General features: G+C 39.4%; 1 long non-coding RNA gene across 1 annotated transcript; it reads left to right on the top strand.

Moving 5' to 3' along the window:
- Positions 1-917: 917 nt before the first annotated feature.
- LOC129498778 (uncharacterized) lies at positions 918-5075 on the top strand. Its single transcript, XR_008662200.1, has 3 exons — positions 918-1134; positions 3805-4015; positions 4808-5075. It is a non-coding gene; the product is annotated as an uncharacterized LOC129498778 (long non-coding RNA).
- The last annotated feature ends 620 nt before the right edge of the window (positions 5076-5695 follow it).

Genomic DNA, 5695 nt, shown 5'->3' with positions numbered 1-5695 from the left:
ATCTGCCAGGGTTTTTGTCCATAAAAGAGGGACACTTTCCATAAAGTTTAAAGGGGTAATGGAAAACAACAGTGAATTCAGGCTGTGAACACATCAGGAAGGATTCTTGCCCAATCGGCTAGTTATAATAAATGTGCTTTTTTAAATTTTTTTTGTAATTTCTTTAAGGTTAAAGCTAGCTAGAATTGGTTTTGAATTGAATCGGTTTCGTTATTTATAACCAAACAGTTTTAATGACTAGAACTGTTAGAGATAATTACCCCAACAACAGGTACAAATGGCCTCAGGCAGGGCTGCTGACAGTCCTAAATGAGAATGATATCTAGGGCTTCTAATTTATTTTTTTAAACAATAGTAAATCATAGCACACACTATAAGGAACACCTCAGTGCATCCCTACAAAAACTTCAGAAAAGCCAACACCATGTTTAAACACTGAGGAACAGAGGTTTGAAAAGCTTTAAAAACATGGCAAAGGTCCTAGGTGATGGAAATGGCATTCGGAGACACCTGTTCTCTTTCCTTTTTTTTTTTTTTTTTTTTTATTTATTTATGATAGTCACAGAGAGAGAGAGAGAGAGAGGCAGAGACACAGGCAGAGGGAGAAGCAGGCTCCATGCGCCGGGAGCCCTACGTGGGATTCAATCCCGGGTCTCCAGGATCGCGCCCTGGGCCAAAGGCAGGCGCCAAACCGCTGCGCCACCCAGGGATCCCCCTGTTATCTTTTTGATACTGAAACTCTATTATATCATTCATTCATTCTCTAAATGTTCGTTGATTACTCAGTATTTACCAGACACTATTATACCTAGCTAACTGACCTTTAACGAGTCCTCATTACATGCCGAGTAACTTACATATATTGACTCCTGTAATCTTTCTTCTATCATGTCCATTTCACAGATGACACCCGGAAAGAGGACCTGGGAGTGACAGATCCAGGACTCAAACGAGGCAGTATGGTTCTTAGTGACCCCTTAACCACCGATCTCTACTGCTGCCGGTGCTGGGTGCTGACTTTACAGATGGAGTTTCCGCTGGTCTCACAGAGGTTGCATTCTAGTCGGGGACACAGAGGAGAGCAAAGCAAGCAAACAAACAAGTACCAGCTGCAATAGGGATGTGTACGAAAAGGTCAGGATGCCATGTGAAAGGATAACAACCTATCAATAGTAGTTTTAGGGAAGTAACCTTAAAAACAGAGGTAAAATGTGAGGAGCCATCCACAGAAATATTTGGAGGATAGAGGGGGGAGCATACTGGGCGGCATGGGAGAAAGCCTGGAGGTAGAAAAGAACGTGGTTCCTTTCTTTCAGCTGAAGGAAGGCCACTGTGCCTGAATCCAGCAAAGCAGTAGTTACATAGGATAAAACCCCGAGAACCACAGTAATAAACGGTCAGATTTAATATGGGTTTTATAGTTCTTCATTATGTGAAATAAAATCTCCCCACAAAATAAGAATTATTAATCAAAAAATCTTATTTTCAAAATGCTTTATATGTGTCTAATAAAAGAAACCATTTCGACTGGCTTCCCTTTATCTGTGCTGGAGGGACAGGCATTGCCATTTGGTGCCATAAGTGAGCAAAGCACGGCCATCACCGAATGGCAGCTCTTCCTCTGCAGACACAAAGGTCTCTACAGCCTAAACAATAACCACCTAGTTCACTTGCTCAATTCACTCCTAATTACCTGGTTATCTGCTCAGTTCCTTTAGTCTATATACTCTGAGCTCAAACTGTCAGTTTCATTGGTTATAAGTGAAATCAATGATGTTGATGTATAATACATAAACTGTTGCAAATATCTACAGGTGTATACATATAACTCCTAAATATTCAATTCATAGGGGACGCCTGGGTGGCTCAGTGGTTGAGTGTCTCCCTTCGACTCAGGGTGTGATCTTGGTCCTGGAATTGAGTCCCACATCAGGATCTGCATGGAGCCTGCTTCTCCCTCTGCCTGTGTCTCTGCCTCTCTCTGTGTGTCTCTTGTGAATAAATAAAATATTTAAAAAAATAATTCATAAACCTCTCATATCTACTAATACATTTGAACTATGAACTTTAATTATTGAACATAGTAAATTCATAGTCAAAATCAGAATGTTGCTCAGAAATTCTGTGAAAGGGAATTATCAGTAATATTCTTTTCTTAAAAAGTATAAGACATAATGTCTTCTTATGAATTCATTAAAAATATAATTCCTTATAATTAATATTTTATAAACTAAAATATCAAATTCTATATATGCATTGACTTTTCCACTCAAAAAATTTTAATTTATTAATTTTTAAATATTTTATTTATTCATGAGAGACACAGAGAGAGAAGCAGAGACACAGGGAGAAGGAGAAGCAGGCCCCATGCAGGGAGCCCGATGTGGGACTCGATCCCGGGACCCTGGGGTCACGACCTGAGCCAAAGGCAGATGCTCAACCACTGAGCCACCCAAGCGGTCCAAAAAAAAATTTTTAAAGGTATATTTATTTTAGAGAGACAGAGAGAAAGAGAACACAAATGTGGAGGGGGGCAGTGGAAGAGGGAGAGGGAATCTCAAGCAGACTCCCCAGTGAGCACAGAGCCCATCACAGGGATCAATCTCATGACCCCAAGATCATGACCTGAGCCAAAACCAAGAGTCGGATGCCCAACCAATGAGCCATCCGGGTGCTTGCCCCTGTTACAATTTTAATGTAACAAATAAATGACATATCACTAGACAAAATTACATGTAATTACAATCATAAAAAATAAGAAAGAGCCTATGAAACTCAGTCTAATAATCCATTTAAATTATGATGATGGTTACTCCCCTATAACTCTGATCCTCAAAATAACAGAAAGTGCTAAATATGGAAGAATAAATCCATCTGGCTTCTAGAGCTTAAGAATTGATATTTCGTTTGAAATAAAATAACTATGCCAAGTTTATTTTATAGAAATCACTAAAATTTGTATTGGCTTCCTCTGAGATTAAAAAAAAAAGATTCTAAAATAATATTGCAAAAATAATAATTTGTGTTACATAGAAAATACTAAGTTTTCATAAAGAATAGAGGTTTGTAAGAATGGGATTGCTCTTATAACTGCTGGATGAGCATACTCTTGCTTAAAGATGATGTTAAAGTATCATTTCATTTTGCCAAGTGATACATATAAAATCTGTTGACCTATATAATCCTACTTATTTAAAAATTCTGGAATAATCTATGCTTTAAGGTATTGAAATTATATATGTTGCTGTATATTTGGGCTTATTGGTATTTTGCAAATTTGCCCTCTAGGAATACTGCAGTTTTATACTCCAGCGAGGAATATAAAGCATTTGCTTAACAAGAATTTGGGTCGGCCAAAAAAACCCTTCAAATGGAACATTTTAATTAGAACCTCTCAATGAGAAAAACTGCAAGTTTTTTTTTTCTTTTTCTTTTCCTTTCTTCTTCCTTTTTCTTCTTTATTTTTTAAAGGAAAAGCAGCTCTATTATTATGTTCTTACAAAAAAACAAAAAAAAAAAAACAAAAAACAAAAAAAAAAAAAAAAAGAGAAAACCCAGACACTTGGGAGGAAGACCCAACCTGGTTTTAAATTATATTCTTCCAAAAGCATAGATTTATAAAGATATAAACTACTTTCACCTTTTACATCCTTTTAACACCTTTAGCAGAAATTACCTTATAAAGTATGCCTAAGTGTCACAGCCAAGTGGAAAGACCAGGATACAGGATTCTGTGTAAGTGTTTTGCGCTTTCCTTTTTGTCCTATTTATTGACGAAAAATGCTGTCTTTTCCCTCTCAACAGATCAAGAAAGAAATATTCAGTCATTTCGATAGAAACAGGGACTAAAACGGAGTCGCCAGTGGGATACTAAACGGAAGAGCCCCTAGTGTAGGTTTCCCAACCATGCAGGCCATCGACTGCTTCCCTGCACCCCCAACGCACCTGCTCTTGGTCATCTGGGAACAACACGCCCGCCTCCTGTGTGCTTACCACGCCCCTACCCATACCTCAGGTAAACATACCTATAGACACAGGGTAAACCACACACTATTCGAGACCCAGCTCATTCTGTAAGTCACTGCTGAGCTGATTTTCTTTGCATCCTCCCTTGTTCCCGACCCCGGGCCTGCCTGGGGCTCCGTGTTCCTGTGATGGCGATGCTGCCCATTTGTGGGCAGAGGTTTACAAAATCTATGTTGAAGCCAAATCAGCCCTGGCAGACTTCATATTTGACCCAGAAGTTGTTTTCATTTTCAACTGGCCCAATATTTTATATTTTATGATTTACCATATAATTCCAGAATTTTCAGCTTTGCTGCTTAAAAATTAAAAAAAAAAAAAAAAAGAAAAAGAAAAAGAAAAAGGATCTTCTACATTTTCACAGGGCAAAAATCCTTTGAATTAGAGCGTAGCTCCTGCACGATGCGCAGGACCTATTAGGTTCACCACCTTCCCTCTGGTCTCCCCATTCTGGGCCCATCGCATAGTGTTGCACTTACAGGATGTATGTGTGCATTTTTATCACAGAAACCTAGAAAACTATTTCTCTGCACCTAGCCCACTCAATTCTACCTTTTTTTTTTTTTTTTTTTAACCATTCCTCTCTATACATTACTTGACTTTGGTATCTATCCCTAGGCTGTTGGGAACATGATCCCAGGAAATATAAATACACATGCCATGTATTACTGCCATTATCCTTACTATTGCACTATTGCAGTCGTTTTTAACTATGACTTCTTCATTCCCTCACTTCCAACTCATTTTCAATGCAATGAAAAATATCCATGTGTCTCTTCCCCAGCCGTTCTTCTGTTTAACGTGCTGGACATGCAATGACCACGAGAGAGGCCGTCGGGAGGTAAAGCTATGGATAAGTCTCACCCTGGATCATTAATATACATCCACAGAAATTAGTTTAAATAGCATCCCATCGTCTTACCTTCCTCCCGGATAACTGGCTTCTTGCCCAGCACTAAACACAGCAGGCCCAGAGCAACACCAGAAGTCCCACCATAAGCTTCTGGAATCAGCTGACAGCCAGAGCGTCCGCTGGGAAGTCGCACCTCCGCATAATTGCCCGAAAGTCCTGCAGGCCTCGCTAGGCTTGGTTTCAGGGACTAGTGGTTCGTTTGCTCAATCTGTCTGGTAGCTTTACCAGGGGAAAACTGGCTTTTCATCACTTGCAGAATGAGAAATGTTACATTCTTTGAAAATGTAATCAAGCTTTTTCGGGTCTCTGTGAAAGGTTCAGAAGAGAGCATGTGTTTCTGTTTAAACGCTAATAAAAAGAATGGCAAACGCTACCTGGTCATCTGTTACGCGCCAAGTGCTGAGCTAGGGGGCTCACGCGTATTTTTTCATTATACCTCTCAACCTTCAGCTAGGAGCTGTCATTCCTCTTTTTATAGATAAAGGAGCTGAATCTTCAAGTAAAGGTAAGATAGATTGTCTAACATAATAGGATTTATAACTTGAAATTCCGGCATCTATAGATGGTTGATGCCAAACGTGTAACATTTACTGATTTTACAAAGCTGTGCTTTGCCTTCATTCAAATCTACTCCCCCCCGGTCTCCTAAGGGGAGTGGGGCCTTCCTTAGTTAATGAGCAAACAGGCCAAGAATCAGCGCTTGACGAAAAATCTGAAAAGAATCATCATACTGGAAAGAGCTGAGGATATTTATCTGGG

Source organism: Nyctereutes procyonoides, unplaced genomic scaffold (assembly GCF_905146905.1).
Source record: "Nyctereutes procyonoides isolate TBG_1078 unplaced genomic scaffold, NYPRO_anot_genome, whole genome shotgun sequence".
Lineage (NCBI taxonomy): Eukaryota > Metazoa > Chordata > Mammalia > Carnivora > Canidae > Nyctereutes > Nyctereutes procyonoides.
The sequence above is the reverse complement of the archived record's forward strand: the minus strand, read 5'-3'. Positions and strand labels throughout refer to the sequence as shown.